This window comes from Pseudophryne corroboree, chromosome 11 (assembly GCF_028390025.1).
Source record: "Pseudophryne corroboree isolate aPseCor3 chromosome 11, aPseCor3.hap2, whole genome shotgun sequence".
In the NCBI taxonomy this organism is placed as follows: Eukaryota; Metazoa; Chordata; class Amphibia; order Anura; family Myobatrachidae; genus Pseudophryne; species Pseudophryne corroboree.
This window is the reverse complement of record NC_086454.1, coordinates 165,233,555-165,251,041: the sequence shown is the minus strand read 5'-3', so window position 1 is coordinate 165,251,041 and position 17,487 is coordinate 165,233,555. Positions and strand designations below refer to the sequence as shown.

The 17,487-nt window shown below is 32.8% G+C and overlaps 11 non-coding genes across 11 annotated transcripts; 3 read left to right on the top strand and 8 right to left on the bottom strand.

Annotated features, from left to right (window-relative positions):
• Positions 1-1,312: 1,312 nt before the first annotated feature.
• Positions 1,313-1,384, bottom strand: TRNAQ-UUG (transfer RNA glutamine (anticodon UUG)). The gene has a single exon. It is a non-coding gene; the product is annotated as a tRNA-Gln (tRNA).
• A 1,589-nt stretch (positions 1,385-2,973) lies between these two features.
• On the bottom strand, positions 2,974-3,045 carry TRNAQ-UUG (transfer RNA glutamine (anticodon UUG)). Its single transcript has one exon. It is a non-coding gene; the product is annotated as a tRNA-Gln (tRNA).
• Positions 3,046-5,661: 2,616 nt separating this feature from the next.
• On the top strand, positions 5,662-5,735 carry TRNAT-CGU (transfer RNA threonine (anticodon CGU)). Its single transcript has one exon. It is a non-coding gene; the product is annotated as a tRNA-Thr (tRNA).
• Positions 5,736-6,290: 555 nt separating this feature from the next.
• Positions 6,291-6,362, bottom strand: TRNAQ-UUG (transfer RNA glutamine (anticodon UUG)). The gene has a single exon. It is a non-coding gene; the product is annotated as a tRNA-Gln (tRNA).
• Positions 6,363-7,950: 1,588 nt separating this feature from the next.
• TRNAQ-UUG (transfer RNA glutamine (anticodon UUG)) lies at positions 7,951-8,022 on the bottom strand. The gene has a single exon. It is a non-coding gene; the product is annotated as a tRNA-Gln (tRNA).
• Positions 8,023-9,611: 1,589 nt separating this feature from the next.
• Positions 9,612-9,683, bottom strand: TRNAQ-UUG (transfer RNA glutamine (anticodon UUG)). The gene has a single exon. It is a non-coding gene; the product is annotated as a tRNA-Gln (tRNA).
• A 2,616-nt stretch (positions 9,684-12,299) lies between these two features.
• On the top strand, positions 12,300-12,373 carry TRNAT-CGU (transfer RNA threonine (anticodon CGU)). Its single transcript has one exon. It is a non-coding gene; the product is annotated as a tRNA-Thr (tRNA).
• Positions 12,374-12,928: 555 nt separating this feature from the next.
• On the bottom strand, positions 12,929-13,000 carry TRNAQ-UUG (transfer RNA glutamine (anticodon UUG)). Its single transcript has one exon. It is a non-coding gene; the product is annotated as a tRNA-Gln (tRNA).
• Positions 13,001-14,589: 1,589 nt separating this feature from the next.
• TRNAQ-UUG (transfer RNA glutamine (anticodon UUG)) lies at positions 14,590-14,661 on the bottom strand. The gene has a single exon. It is a non-coding gene; the product is annotated as a tRNA-Gln (tRNA).
• Positions 14,662-15,618: 957 nt separating this feature from the next.
• TRNAT-CGU (transfer RNA threonine (anticodon CGU)) lies at positions 15,619-15,692 on the top strand. Its single transcript has one exon. It is a non-coding gene; the product is annotated as a tRNA-Thr (tRNA).
• Positions 15,693-16,247: 555 nt separating this feature from the next.
• On the bottom strand, positions 16,248-16,319 carry TRNAQ-UUG (transfer RNA glutamine (anticodon UUG)). Its single transcript has one exon. It is a non-coding gene; the product is annotated as a tRNA-Gln (tRNA).
• Positions 16,320-17,487: the final 1,168 nt, after the last annotated feature.

Below are 17,487 nucleotides of genomic sequence, written 5' to 3'. Positions count from 1 at the left end.
TGTCATATTTGCATATCAGCCGCTTACAATTGTTTCAAGCTTTATAACAGAGGACTGCCTTTTTTTATAGACCAAGGATGAAAGTCTCTTGTGAGTTAAGTCTGATTATGACATCACAATTTGTAAATTAAGCTATAGTATGATTACAGAGTGTAGACTGAACAAAAAGTGCTTTCCTATGGATTGAAGTTTGTATTTTCTTAAGCTTGGCATTCCAAAAAGTGCTAGCATTCTCTATTTCCAAAGGGCATGTTAAGCTAATTCCTCATTATATATTTTTTGTGTTAAAAGTTATTTACACACCATGGTAAGACATACTAAATTTAACACATAATGAATTACATCCTGGGATTATCTTTATCAACAATCTGTAAATGGATAATAAAGATTGTGCATTAGATTTATCAGATTGATTTTGCTTAGAATTGCATTTACTCCTTGTCTAAATTGTCTATTTTTATACTATTATTAGATGCATTAATCTTTGTTGTTGTCCTATCTAATCATTTTTTTTTATTTTGCAATGTGGAAAGAAACTGGTGCATTTTTATGATACCCATGCTTCAAGTGACTCTATGGCTTAAGCTGTTCCTTGAAAAATTAAATGCTATGCAAACAAAATATGTTCTGTGCTTTGAGGTACATTTGCCAGTTTTGTGTTTGCTTCTAGTAACATCTGTGGCCAGTTAGCTCAGTTGGTTAGAGCGTGGAGTATGTAATGCCAAGGTCATGGGTTCGATCCCTGTTTTGGCTACTTGCTTTTCTTGATGGACAAGAATGGAATAAGCTCATCGGTGTAGCATGAATACATGAAAACATAATAGACACATATATCACAAAATCTCTAAAAATCCATATCAGAAGCCAGCATGAGTGTCATCCTTTGGCTGATGAAGATTTTTCTCTACATGGCTCATTGACTTTTGTCTCAAATCGAGCAATATGGCATACCTATGATTTGCAATGGCAAATTAATCAGTTATTATATTGCTGCTCAAACATAGAGGGCACTAGGTGTTACTAGAAGAAGAAGATACGTTCTCCCCTCTCATTAGTGCACACTGAAGTAAAAAAATTAAAATGGAGAATTTCTAAACACCAGAGCACAAGTAATGGATCTCTGCATTCTTATTGCATCTTTTCTTATTTCCAAATATTTGACATACTTCTGATTTGAAAAGTTTAAAAATGAGTTTAGACAAAGGACACCACTGAAAATGATGGAATTTAAATGAATTGTAAATGAAGATTTGCAATACTCATACTTTGAATGAAAATGGAGCTTTAAACAAAAGGAGAAATAATCAACATTAGGTCCCACCGAGATTTGAACTCGGATTATTGGATTCAAAGTCCAGAGTGCTAACCATTACACCATGGAACCCTCAAATGAGCAAAGAATTCCACTTAACTGAGCTCATCTTTTAAATGCAAAGAAAAGAAATTCAATACTTTATATATATGATTTCAAGTTTCTAATAAGCTCAGGGATGCAATAGGTGTTATGTAGAATGTTTGTCTAAAACCAATGATAATATATAAAAAGTAACCTATTTTTAAGGAGACGATAAATACTAGAAACCCAAATGCCTAGGACCAATTTCAGTTGGAGCATCACCCCTTATGTTATCCTAGCATTGAATTGACAGTTTTTCTGTATTGTCATATTTGCCTATCATCCACTTACTATTGTTTCAAGCTTTATAACAGAGGACTGCCTTTTTTATAGACCAAGGATAAAAGTCTCTTGTGAGTTAAGTCTGATTATGACATCACAATTTGTAAATTAAGCTATAGTATGATTACAGAGTGTAGACTGAACAAAAAGTGCTTTCCTATGGATTGAATTTTGTATTTTCTTAAGCTTTGCATTCCAAAAAGTGCTAGCATTCTCTATTTCCAAAGGGCACATTAAGCTACTTCCCCATTATATATTTTTTGTGTTAAAAGTTATTTATACACAACTTGGTAAAACATACTAAATTTAACACATAATGAATTACATCCTGGGATTATCTTTATCAACAATCTGTAAATGGATAAGAAAGATTGTGCATTAGATTTATCAGATTGATTTTGCTTAGAATTGCATTTACTCCTTGTCTAAATTGTTTATTTTTATACTATTATTAGATGCATTAATCTTTGTTGTTGTCCTATCTAATCATTTTTTTTATTTTGCAATGTGGAAAGAAACTGGTGCATTTTTATGATACCCATGCTTCAAGTGACTCTATGGCTTAAGCTGTTCCTTGAAAAATTAAATGCTATGCAAACAAAATATGTTCTGTGCTTTGAGGTACATTTGCCAGTTTTGTGTTTGCTTCTAGTAACATCTGTGTCCAGTTAGCTCAGTTGGTTAGAGCATGGTGCTTGTAATGCCAAGGTCATGGGTTTGATCCCTATTTTGGCTACTTGCTTTTCTTGATATACAAGAATGGAATAAGCTCATCGGTGTAGCATGAATACTTGAAAATATAATAGACACATATATCACAAAATCTCTTCAAATCCATATCAGAAGCCAGCATGAGTGTCATCCTTTGGTTGATGAAGATTTTTCTCTACATGGCTCATTGACTTTTGTCTCAAATCGAGCAATATGGCATACCTAAGATTTGCAAGGGCAAATTAATCAGTTATTATATTGCTGCTCAAACATAGAGGGCACTAGGTGTTACTAGAAGAAGAAGATACGTTCTCCCCTCTCATTAGTGCACACTGAAGTAAAAAAAATTAAAATGGAGAATTTCTAAACACCAGAGCACAAGTAATGGATCTCTGCATTCTTATTGCATCTTTTCTTATTTCCAAATATTTGACATACTTCTGATTTGAAAAGTTTAAAAATGAGTTTAGACAAAGGACACCACTGAAAATGATGGAATTTATATGAATTGTACATGAAGATTTGCAATACTCATACTTTGAATGAAAATGAAGCTTTAAACAAAAGGAGAAATAATCAACATTAGGTCCCACCGAGATTTGAACTCGGATTACTGGATTCAAAGTCCAGAGTGTTAACCATTACACCATGGAACCCTCAACTGAACAAATACTTCTACTGAACTGAGCTCATCTTTTAAATGCAAAGAAAAGAAATTCAATACTTTATATATATGATTTCAAGTTTCTAATAAGAACAGGGATGCAATAGGTGTTATGTAGAATATTTGTCTAAAACCAATGATAATATATAAAAAGTAACCTATTTTTAAGGAGAAGATAAATACTAGAAACCCAAATGCCTAGGACCAATTTAAGTTGGAGCATCACCCCTTATGTTATCCTAGCATTGAATTGACAGTTTTTCTGTATTGTCATATTTGCATATCAGCCGCTTACAATTGTTTCAAGCTTTATAACAGAGGACTGCCTTTTTTTATAGACCAAGGATGAAAGTCTCTTGTGAGTTAAGTCTGATTATGACATCACAATTTGTAAATTAAGCTATAGTATGATTACAGAGTGTAGACTGAACAAAAAGTGCTTTCCTATGGATTGAAGTTTGTATTTTCTTAAGCTTTGCATTCCAAAATGTGCTAGCATTCTCTATTTCCAAAGGGCATGTTAAGCTAATTCCCCATTATATATTTTTTGTGTTAAAAGTTATTTACACACCATGGTAAGACATACTAAATTTAACACATAATGAATTACATCCTGGGATTATCTTTATCAACAATCTGTAAATGGATAATAAAGATTGTGCATTAGATTTATCAGATTGATTTTGCTTAGAATTGCATTTACTCCTTGTCTAAATTGTCTATTTTTATACTATTATTAGATGCATTAATCTTTGTTGTTGTCCTATCTAATCATTTTTTTTTATTTTGCAATGTGGAAAGAAACTGGTGCATTTTTATGATACCCATGCTTCAAGTGACTCTATGTCTTAAGCTGTTCCTTGAAAAATTAAATGCTATGCAAACAAAATATGTTCTGTGCTTTGAGGTACATTTGCCAGTTTTGTGTTTGCTTCTAGTAACATCTGTGGCCAGTTAGCTCAGTTGGTTAGAGCGTGGAGTATGTAATGCCAAGGTCATGGGTTCGATCCATGTTTTGGCTACTTGCTTTTCTTGATGGACAAGAATGGAATAAGCTCATCGGAGTAGCATGAATACATGAAAACATAATAGACACATATATCACAAAATCTCTAAAAATCCATATCAGAAGCCAGCATGAGTGTCATCCTTTGGCTGATGAAGATTTTTCTCTACATGGCTCATTGACTTTTGTCTCAAATCGAGCAATATGGCATACCTATGATTTGCAATGGCAAATTAATCAGTTATTATATTGCTGCTCAAACATAGAGGGCACTAGGTGTTACTAGAAGAAGAAGATACGTTCTCCCCTCTCATTAGTGCACACTGAAGTAAAAAAATTAAAATGGAGAATTTCTAAACACCAGAGCACAAGTAATGGATCTCTGCATTCTTATTGCATCTTTTCTTATTTCCAAATATTTGACATACTTCTGATTTGAAAAGTTTAAAAATGAGTTTAGACAAAGGACACCACTGAAAATGATGGAATTTATATGTTTTGTAAATGAAGATTTGCAACAATCATACTTTGAAAGAAAATGGAGCTTTAAACAAAAGAAGAAATAATCAACATTAGGTCCCACCGAGATTTTAACTCAGATTACTGGATTCAAAGTCCAAATTGCTAACCATTACACCATGGAACCCTCAACTGAGCAAAGACTTCTACTGAAATGAGCTCATCTTTTAAATGCAAAAAAAAGAAATTCAATACTTTATATATATGATTTCAAGTTTCTAATAAGCTCAGGGATGCAATAGGTGTTATGTAGAATATTTGTCTAAAACCAATGATAATATATAAAAAGTAACCTATTTTTAAGGAGAAGATAAATACTAGAAACCCAAATGCCTAGGACCAATTTCAGTTGGAGCATCACCCCTTATGTTATCCTAGCATTGAATTGACAGTTTTTCTGTATTGTCATATTTGCATATCAGCCGCTTACAATTGTTTCAAGCTTTATAACAGAGGACTGCCTTTTTTTATAGACCAAGGATGAAAGTCTCTTGTGAGTTAAGTCTGATTATGACATCACAATTTGTAAATTAAGCTATAGTATGATTACAGAGTGTAGACTGAACAAAAAGTGCTTTCCTATGGATTGAAGTTTGTATTTTCTTAAGCTTTGCATTCCAAAATGTGCTAGCATTCTCTATTTCCAAAGGGCATGTTAAGCTAATTCCCCATTATATATTTTTTGTGTTAAAAGTTATTTACACACCATGGTAAAACATATTAAATTTAACACATAATGAATTACATCCTGGGATTATCTTTATCAACAATCTGTAAATGGATAATAAAGATTGTGCATTAGATTTATCAGATTGATTTTGCTTAGAATTGCATTTACTCCTTGTCTAAATTGTCTATTTTTATACTATTATTAGATGCATTAATCTTTGTTGTTGTCCTATCTAATCATTTTTTTTTATTTTGCAATGTGGAAAGAAACTGGTGCATTTTTATGATACCCATGCTTCAAGTGACTCTATGGCTTAAGCTGTTCCTTGAAAAATTAAATGCTATGCAAACAAAATATGTTCTGTGCTTTGAGGTACATTTGCCAGTTTTGTGTTTGCTTTTAGTAACATCTGTGGCCAGTTAGCTCAGTTGGTTAGAGCGTGGCGCTCGTAATCCCACGGTCATGGGTTCGATCCCTGTATTGGCTACTTGCTTTTCTTGATGGACAAGAATGGAATAAGCTCATCGGTGTAGCATGAATACTTAAAACCTAATGGACACATATATCACAAAATCTCTTCAAATCCATATCAGAAGCCAGCATGAGTGTCATCCTTTGGCTGATGAAGATTTTTCTCTACATGGCTCATTGACTTTTGTCTCAAATCGAGCAATATGGTATACCTAAGATTTGCAAGGGCAAATTAATCAGTTATTATATTGCTGCTCAAACATAGAGGGCACTAGGTGTTACTAGAAGAAGATACGTTCTCCCCTCCCATTAGTGCACACTGAAGAAAAAATAAATAAAATTGAGAATTTATAAACACCAGAGCACAAGTAATGGATCTCAGCATTCTTATTGCATCTTTTCTTATTTCCAAATATTTGACATACTTCTGATTTGAAAAGTTTAAAAATGAGTTTAGACAAAGGACACCACTGAAAATGATGGAATTTATATGTTTTGTAAATGAAGATTTGCAACAATCATACTTTGAATGAAAATGGAGCTTTAAACAAAAGAAGAAATAATCAACATTAGGTCCCACCGAGATTTGAACTCAGATTACTGGATTCAAAGTCCAAATTGCTAACCATTACACCATGGAACCCTCAACTGAGCAAAGACTTCTACTGAAATGAGCTAATCTTTTAAATGCAAAGAAAAGAAATTCAATACTTTATATATATGATTTCAAGTTTCTAATAAGCTCAGGGATGCAATAGGTGTTATGTAGAATATTTGTCTAAAACCAATGATAATATATAAAAAGTAACCTATTTTTAAGGAGAAGATAAATACTAGAAACCCAAATGCCTAGGACCAATTTCAGTTGGAGCATCACCCCTTATGTTATCCTAGCATTGAATTGACAGTTTTTCTGTATTGTCATATTTGCATATCAGCCGCTTACAATTGTTTCAAGCTTTATAACAGAGGACTGCCTTTTTTTATAGACCAAGGATGAAAGTCTCTTGTGAGTTAAGTCTGATTATGACATCACAATTTGTAAATTAAGCTATAGTATGATTACAGAGTGTAGACTGAACAAAAAGTGCTTTCCTATGGATTGAAGTTTGTATTTTCTTAAGCTTGGCATTCCAAAAAGTGCTAGCATTCTCTATTTCCAAAGGGCATGTTAAGCTAATTCCTCATTATATATTTTTTGTGTTAAAAGTTATTTACACACCATGGTAAGACATACTAAATTTAACACATAATGAATTACATCCTGGGATTATCTTTATCAACAATCTGTAAATGGATAATAAAGATTGTGCATTAGATTTATCAGATTGATTTTGCTTAGAATTGCATTTACTCCTTGTCTAAATTGTCTATTTTTATACTATTATTAGATGCATTAATCTTTGTTGTTGTCCTATCTAATCATTTTTTTTTATTTTGCAATGTGGAAAGAAACTGGTGCATTTTTATGATACCCATGCTTCAAGTGACTCTATGGCTTAAGCTGTTCCTTGAAAAATTAAATGCTATGCAAACAAAATATGTTCTGTGCTTTGAGGTACATTTGCCAGTTTTGTGTTTGCTTCTAGTAACATCTGTGGCCAGTTAGCTCAGTTGGTTAGAGCGTGGAGTATGTAATGCCAAGGTCATGGGTTCGATCCCTGTTTTGGCTACTTGCTTTTCTTGATGGACAAGAATGGAATAAGCTCATCGGTGTAGCATGAATACATGAAAACATAATAGACACATATATCACAAAATCTCTAAAAATCCATATCAGAAGCCAGCATGAGTGTCATCCTTTGGCTGATGAAGATTTTTCTCTACATGGCTCATTGACTTTTGTCTCAAATCGAGCAATATGGCATACCTATGATTTGCAATGGCAAATTAATCAGTTATTATATTGCTGCTCAAACATAGAGGGCACTAGGTGTTACTAGAAGAAGAAGATACGTTCTCCCCTCTCATTAGTGCACACTGAAGTAAAAAAATTAAAATGGAGAATTTCTAAACACCAGAGCACAAGTAATGGATCTCTGCATTCTTATTGCATCTTTTCTTATTTCCAAATATTTGACATACTTCTGATTTGAAAAGTTTAAAAATGAGTTTAGACAAAGGACACCACTGAAAATGATGGAATTTAAATGAATTGTAAATGAAGATTTGCAATACTCATATTTTGAATGAAAATGGAGCTTTAAACAAAAGGAGAAATAATCAACATTAGGTCCCACCGAGATTTGAACTCGGATTATTGGATTCAAAGTCCAGAGTGCTAACCATTACACCATGGAACCCTCAAATGAGCAAAGACTTCCACTTAACTGAGCTCATCTTTTAAATGCAAAGAAAAGAAATTCAATACTTTATATATATGATTTCAAGTTTCTAATAAGCTCAGGGATGCAATAGGTGTTATGTAGAATGTTTGTCTAAAACCAATGATAATATATAAAAAGTAACCTATTTTTAAGGAGAAGATAAATACTAGAAACCCAAATGCCTAGGACCAATTTCAGTTGGAGCATCACCCCTTATGTTATCCTAGCATTGAATTGACAGTTTTTCTGTATTGTCATATTTGCCTATCATCCACTTACAATTGTTTCAAGCTTTATAACAGAGGACTGCCTTTTTTATAGACCAAGGATAAAAGTCTCTTGAGAGTTAAGTCTAATTATGACATCACAATTTGTAAATTAAGCTATAGTTTGATTACAGAGTGTAGACTGAACAAAAAGTGCTTTCCTATGGATTGAAGTTTGTATTTTCTTAAGCTTTGCATTCCAAAAAGTGCTAGCATTCTCTATTTCCAAAGGGCACATTAAGCTACTTCCCCATTATATATTTTTTGTGTTAAAAGTTATTTATACACAACTTGGTAAAACATACTAAATTTAACACATAATGAATTACATCCTGGGATTATCTTTATCAACAATCTGTAAATGGATAAGAAAGATTGTGCATTAGATTTATCAGATTGATTTTGCTTAGAATTGCATTTACTCATTGTCTAAATTGTTTATTTTCATACTATTATTAGATGCATTAATCTTTGTTGTTGTCCTATCTAATCATTTTTTTTATTTTGCAATGTGGAAAGAAACTGGTGCATTTTTATGATACCCATGCTTCAAGTGACTCTATGGCTTAAGCTGTTCCTTGAAAAATTAAATGCTATGCAAACAAAATATGTTCTGTGCTTTGAGGTACATTTGCCAGTTTTGTGTTTGCTTCTAGTAACATCTGTGTCCAGTTAACTCAGTTGGTTAGAGCATGGTGCTTGTAATGCCATGGTCATGGGTTTGATCCCTATTTTGGCTACTTGCTTTTCTTGATATACAAGAATGGAATAAACTCATCGGTGTAGCATGAATACTTGAAAATATAATAGACACATATATCACAAAATCTCTTCAAATCCATATCAGAAGCCAGCATGAGTGTCATCCTTTGGTTGATGAAGATTTTTCTCTACATGGCTCATTGACTTTTGTCTCAAATCGAGCAATATGGCATACCTAAGATTTGCAAGGGCAAATTAATCAGTTATTATATTGCTGCTCAAACATAGAGGGCACTAGGTGTTACTAGAAGAAGAAGATACGTTCTCCCCTCTCATTAGTGCACACTGAAGTAAAAAAAATTAAAATGGAGAATTTCTAAACACCAGAGCACAAGTAATGGATCTCTGCATTCTTATAGCATCTTTTCTTATTTCCAAATATTTGACATACTTCTGATTTGAAAAGTTTAAAAATGAGTTTAGACAAAGGACACCACTGAAAATGATGGAATTTTTATGAATTGTACATGAAGATTTGCAATACTCATACTTTGAATGAAAATGAAGCTTTAAACAAAAGGAGAAAAAATCAACATTAGGTCCCACCGAGATTTGAACTCGGATTACTGGATTCAAAGTCCAGAGTGTTAACCATTACACCATGGAACCCTCAACTGAGCAAATACTTCTACTGAACTGAGCTCATCTTTTAAATGCAAAGAAAAGAAATTCAATACTTTATATATATGATTTCAAGTTTCTAATAAGATCAGGGATGCAATAGGTGTTATGTAGAATATTTGTCTAAAACCAATGATAATATATAAAAAGTAACCTATTTTTAAGGAGAAGATAAATACTAGAAACCCAAATGCCTAGGACCAATTTAAGTTGGAGCATCACCCCTTATGTTATCCTAGCATTGAATTGACAGTTTTTCTGTATTGTCATATTTGCATATCAGCCGCTTACAATTGTTTCAAGCTTTATAACAGAGGACTGCCTTTTTTTATAGACCAAGGATGAAAGTCTCTTGTGAGTTAAGTCTGATTATGACATCACAATTTGTAAATTAAGCTATAGTATGATTACAGAGTGTAGACTGAACAAAAAGTGCTTTCCTATGGATTGAAGTTTGTATTTTCTTAAGCTTTGCATTCCAAAATGTGCTAGCATTCTCTATTTCCAAAGGGCATGTTAAGCTAATTCCCCATTATATATTTTTTGTGTTAAAAGTTATTTACACACCATGGTAAGACATACTAAATTTAACACATAATGAATTACATCCTGGGATTATCTTTATCAACAATCTGTAAATGGATAATAAAGATTGTGCATTAGATTTATCAGATTGATTTTGCTTAGAATTGCATTTACTCCTTGTCTAAATTGTCTATTTTTATACTATTATTAGATACATTAATCTTTGTTGTTGTCCTATCTAATCATTTTTTTTTATTTTGCAATGTGGAAAGAAACTGGTGCATTTTTATGATACCCATGCTTCAAGTGACTCTATGTCTTAAGCTGTTCCTTGAAAAATTAAATGCTATGCAAACAAAATATGTTCTGTGCTTTGAGGTACATTTGCCAGTTTTGTGTTTGCTTCTAGTAACATCTGTGGCCAGTTAGCTCAGTTGGTTAGAGCGTGGAGTATGTAATGCCAAGGTCATGGGTTCGATCCATGTTTTGGCTACTTGCTTTTCTTGATGGACAAGAATGGAATAAGCTCATCGGTGTAGCATGAATACATGAAAACATAATAGACACATATATCACAAAATCTCTAAAAATCCATATCAGAAGCCAGCATGAGTGTCATCCTTTGGCTGATGAAGATTTTTCTCTACATGGCTCATTGACTTTTGTCTCAAATCGAGCAATATGGCATACCTATGATTTGCAATGGCAAATTAATCAGTTATTATATTGCTGCTCAAACATGGAGGGCACTAGGTGTTACTAGAAGAAGAAGATACGTTCTCCCCTCTCATTAGTGCACACTGAAGTAAAAAAATTAAAATGGAGAATTTCTAAACACCAGAGCACAAGTAATGGATCTCTGCATTCTTATTGCATCTTTTCTTATTTCCAAATATTTGACATACTTCTGATTTGAAAAGTTTAAAAATGAGTTTAGACAAAGGACACCACTGAAAATGATGGAATTTATATGTTTTGTAAATGAAGATTTGCAACAATCATACTTTGAATGAAAATGGAGCTTTAAACAAAAGAAGAAATAATCAACATTAGGTCCCACCGATATTTTAACTCAGATTACTGGATTCAAAGTCCAAATTGCTAACCATTACACCATGGAACCCTCAACTGAGCAAAGACTTCTACTGAAATGAGCTCATCTTTTAAATGCAAAAAAAAGAAATTCAATACTTTATATATATGATTTCAAGTTTCTAATAAGCTCAGGGATGCAATAGGTGTTATGTAGAATATTTGTCTAAAACCAATGATAATATATAAAAAGTAACCTATTTTTAAGGAGAAGATAAATACTAGAAACCCAAATGCCTAGGACCAATTTCAGTTGGAGCATCACCCCTTATGTTATCCTAGCATTGAATTGACAGTTTTTCTGTATTGTCATATTTGCATATCAGCCGCTTACAATTGTTTCAAGCTTTATAACAGAGGACTGCCTTTTTTTATAGACCAAGGATGAAAGTCTCTTGTGAGTTAAGTCTGATTATGACATCACAATTTGTAAATTAAGCTATAGTATGATTACAGAGTGTAGACTGAACAAAAAGTGCTTTCCTATGGATTGAAGTTTGTATTTTCTTAAGCTTTGCATTCCAAAATGTGCTAGCATTCTCTATTTCCAAAGGGCATGTTAAGCTAATTCCCCATTATATATTTTTTGTGTTAAAAGTTATTTACACACCATGGTAAAACATATTAAATTTAACACATAATGAATTACATCCTGGGATTATCTTTATCAACAATCTGTAAATGGATAATAAAGATTGTGCATTAGATTTATCAGATTGATTTTGCTTAGAATTGCATTTACTCCTTGTCTAAATTGTCTATTTTTATACTATTATTAGATGCATTAATCTTTGTTGTTGTCCTATCTAATCATTTTTTTTTATTTTGCAATGTGGAAAGAAACTGGTGCATTTTTATGATACCCATGCTTCAAGTGACTCTATGGCTTAAGCTGTTCCTTGAAAAATTAAATGCTATGCAAACAAAATATGTTCTGTGCTTTGAGGTACATTTGCCAGTTTTGTGTTTGCTTTTAGTAACATCTGTGGCCAGTTAGCTCAGTTGGTTAGAGCGTGGCGCTCGTAATCCCACGGTCATGGGTTCGATCCCTGTATTGGCTACTTGCTTTTCTTGATGGACAAGAATGGAATAAGCTCATCGGTGTAGCATGAATACTTAAAACCTAATGGACACATATATCACAAAATCTCTTCAAATCCATATCAGAAGCCAGCATGAGTGTCATCCTTTGGCTGATGAAGATTTTTCTCTACATGGCTCATTGACTTTTGTCTCAAATCGAGCAATATGGTATACCTAAGATTTGCAAGGGCAAATTAATCAGTTATTATATTGCTGCTCAAACATAGAGGGCACTAGGTGTTACTAGAAGAAGATACGTTCTCCCCTCCCATTAGTGCACACTGAAGAAAAAATAAATAAAATTGAGAATTTATAAACACCAGAGCACAAGTAATGGATCTCAGCATTCTTATTGCATCTTTTCTTATTTCCAAATATTTGACATACTTCTGATTTGAAAAGTTTAAAAATGAGTTTAGACAAAGGACACCACTGAAAATGATGGAATTTATATGTTTTGTAAATGAAGATTTGCAACAATCATACTTTGAATGAAAATGGAGCTTTAAACAAAAGAAGAAATAATCAACATTAGGTCCCACCGAGATTTGAACTCGGATTACTGGATTCAAAGTCCAAATTGCTAACCATTACACCATGGAACCCTCAACTGAGCAAAGACTTCTACTGAAATGAGCCTTTCTTTTAAATGCAAAGAAAAGAAATTCAATACTTTATATATATGATTTCAAGTTTCTAATAAGCTCAGGGATGCAATAGGTGTTATGTAGAATATTTGTCTAAAACCAATGATAATATATAAAAAGTAACCTATTTTTAAGGAGAAGATAAATACTAGAAACCCAAATGCCTAGGACCAATTTCAGTTGGAGCATCACCCCTTATGTTATCCTAGCATTGAATTGACAGTTTTTCTGTATTGTCATATTTGCACATCAGCCGCTTACAATTGTTTCAAGCTTTATAACAGAGGACTGCCTTTTTTTATAGACCAAGGATGAAAGTCTCTTGTGAGTTAAGTCTGATTATGACATCACAATTTGTAAATTAAGCTATAGTATGATTACAGAGTGTAGACTGAACAAAAAGTGCTTTCCTATGGATTGAAGTTTGTATTTTCTTAAGCTTGGCATTCCAAAAAGTGCTAGCATTCTCTATTTCCAAAGGGCATGTTAAGCTAATTCCTTATTATATATTTTTTGTGTTAAAAGTTATTTACACACCATGGTAAGACATACTAAATTTAACACATAATGAATTACATCCTGGGATTATCTTTATCAACAATCTGTAAATGGATAATAAAGATTGTGCATTAGATTTATCAGATTGATTTTGCTTAGAATTGCATTTACTCCTTGTCTAAATTGTCTATTTTTATACTATTATTAGATGCATTAATCTTTGTTGTTGTCCTATCTAATCATTTTTTTTTATTTTGCAATGTGGAAAGAAACTGGTGCATTTTTATGATACCCATGCTTCAAGTGACTCTATGGCTTAAGCTGTTCCTTGAAAAATTAAATGCTATGCAAACAAAATATGTTCTGTGCTTTGAGGTACATTTGCCAGTTTTGTGTTTGCTTCTAGTAACATCTGTGGCCAGTTAGCTCAGTTGGTTAGAGCGTGGAGTATGTAATGCCATGGTCATGGGTTTGATCCCTATTTTGGCTACTTGCTTTTCTTGATATACAAGAATGGATTAAGCTCATCGGTGTAGCATGAATACTTGAAAATATAATAGACACATATATCACAAAATCTCTTCAAATCCATATCAGAAGCCAGCATGAGTGTCATCCTTTGGTTGATGAAGATTTTTCTCTACATGGCTCATTGACTTTTGTCTCAAATCGAGCAATATGGCATACCTAAGATTTGCAAGGGCAAATTAATCAGTTATTATATTGCTGCTGAAACATAGAGGGCACTAGGTGTTACTAGAAGAAGAAGATACGTTCTCCCCTCTCATTAGTGCACACTGAAGTAAAAAAAATTAAAATGGAGAATTTCTAAACACCAGAGCACAAGTAATGGATCTCTGCATTCTTATTGCATCTTTTCTTATTTCCAAATATTTGACATACTTCTGATTTGAAAAGTTTAAAAATGAGTTTAGACAAAGGACACCACTGAAAATGATGGAATTTATATGAATTGTACATGAAGATTTGCAATACTCATACTTTGAATGAAAATGAAGCTTTAAACAAAAGGAGAAATAATCAACATTAGGTCCCACCGAGATTTGAACTCGGATTACTGGATTCAAAGTCCAGAGTGTTAACCATTACACCATGGAACCCTCAACTGAGCAAATACTTCTACTGAACTGAGCTCATCTTTTAAATGCAAAGAAAAGAAATTCAATACTTTATATATATGATTTCAAGTTTCTAATAAGATCAGGGATGCAATAGGTGTTATGTAGAATATTTGTCTAAAACCAATGATAATATATAAAAAGTAACCTATTTTTAAGGAGAAGATAAATACTAGAAACCCAAATGCCTAGGACCAATTTAAGTTGGAGCATCACCCCTTATGTTATCCTAGCATTGAATTGACAGTTTTTCTGTATTGTCATATTTGCATATCAGCCGCTTACAATTGTTTCAAGCTTTATAACAGAGGACTGCCTTTTTTTTATAGACCAAGGATGAAAGTCTCTTGTGAGTTAAGTCTGATTATGACATCACAATTTGTAAATTAAGCTATAGTATGATTACAGAGTGTAGACTGAACAAAAAGTGCTTTCCTATGGATTGAAGTTTGTATTTTCTTAAGCTTTGCATTCCAAAATGTGCTAGCATTCTCTATTTCCAAAGGGCATGTTAAGCTAATTCCCCATTATATATTTTTTGTGTTAAAAGTTATTTACACACCATGGTAAGACATATTAAATTTAACACATAATGAATTACATCCTGGGATTATCTTTATCAACAATCTGTAAATGGATAATAAAGATTGTGCATTAGATTTATCAGATTGATTTTGCTTAGAATTGCATTTACTGCTTGTCTAAATTGTCTATTTTTATACTATTATTAGATGCATTAATCTTTGTTGTTGTCCTATCTAATCATTTTTTTTTATTTTGCAATGTGGAAAGAAACTGGTGCATTTTTATGATACCCATGCTTCAAGTGACTCTATGGCTTAAGCTGTTCCTTGAAAAATTAAATGCTATGCAAACAAAATATGTTCTGTGCTTTGAGGTACATTTGCCAGTTTTGTGTTTGCTTTTAGTAACATCTGTGGCCAGTTAGCTCAGTTGGTTAGAGCGTGGCGCTCGTAATCCCACGGTCATGGGTTCGATCCCTGTATTGGCTACTTGCTTTTCTTGATGGACAAGAATGGAATAAGCTCATCGGTGTAGCATGAATACTTAAAACCTAATGGACACATATATCACAAAATCTCTTCATATCCATATCAGAAGCCAGCATGAGTGTCATCCTTTGGCTGATGAAGATTTTTCTCTACATGGCTCATTGACTTTTGTCTCAAATCGAGCAATATGGTATACCTAAGATTTGCAAGGGCAAATTAATCAGTTATTATATTGCTGCTCAAACATAGAGGGCACTAGGTGTTACTAGAAGAAGATACGTTCTCCCCTCCCATTAGTGCACACTGAAGAAAAAATAAATAAAATTGAGAATTTATAAACACCAGAGCACAAGTAATGGATCTCAGCATTCTTATTGCATCTTTTCTTATTTCCAAATATTTGTCATACTTCTGATTTGAAAAGTTTAAAAATGAGTTTAGACAAAGGACACCACTGAAAATGATGGAATTTATATGTTTTGTAAATGAAGATTTGCAACAATCATACTTTGAATGAAAATGGAGCTTTAAACAAAAGAAGAAATAATCAACATTAGGTCCCACCGAGATTTGAACTCGGATTACTGGATTCAAAGTCCAAATTGCTAACCATTACACCATGGAACCCTCAACTGAGCAAAGACTTCTACTGAAATGAGCTAATCTTTTAAATGCAAAGAAAAGAAATTCAATACTTTATATATATGATTTCAAGTTTCTAATAAGCTCAGGGATGCAAAAGGTGTTATGTAGAATATTTGTCTAAAACCAATGATAATATATAAAAAGTAACCTATTTTTAAGGAGAAGATAAATACTAGAAACCCAAATGCCTAGGACCAATTTCAGTTGGAGCATCACCCCTTATGTTATCCTAGCATTGAATTGACAGTTTTTCTGTATTGTCATATTTGCACATCAGCCGCTTACAATTGTTTCAAGCTTTATAACAGAGGACTGCCTTTTTTTATAGACCAAGGATGAAAGTCTCTTGTGAGTTAAGTCTGATTATGACATCACAATTTGTAAATTAAGCTATAGTATGATTACAGAGTGTAGACTGAACAAAAAGTGCTTTCCTATGGATTGAAGTTTGTATTTTCTTAAGCTTGGCATTCCAAAAAGTGCTAGCATTCTCTATTTCCAAAGGGCATGTTAAGCTAATTCCTCATTATATATTTTTTGTGTTAAAAGTTATTTACACACCATGGTAAGACATACTAAATTTAACACATAATGAATTACATCCTGGGATTATCTTTATCAACAATCTGTAAATGGATAATAAAGATTGTGCATTAGATTTATCAGATTGATTTTGCTTAGAATTGCATTTACTCCTTGTCTAAATTGTCTATTTTTATACTATTATTAGATGCATTAATCTTTGTTGTTGTCCTATCTAATCATTTTTTTTTATTTTGCAATGTGGAAAGAAACTGGTGCATTTTTATGATACCCATGCTTCAAGTGACTCTATGGCTTAAGCTGTTCCTTGAAAAATTAAATGCTATGCAAACAAAATATGTTCTGTGCTTTGAGGTACATTTGCCAGTTTTGTGTTTGCTTCTAGTAACATCTGTGGCCAGTTAGCTCAGTTGGTTAGAGCGTGGAGTATGTAATGCCAAGGTCATGGGTTCGATCCCTGTTTTGGCTACTTGCTTTTCTTGATGGACAAGAATGGAATAAGCTCATCGGTGTAGCATGAATACATGAAAACATAATAGACACATATATCACAAAATCTCTAAAAATCCATATCAGAAGCCAGCATGAGTGTCATCCTTTGGCTGAT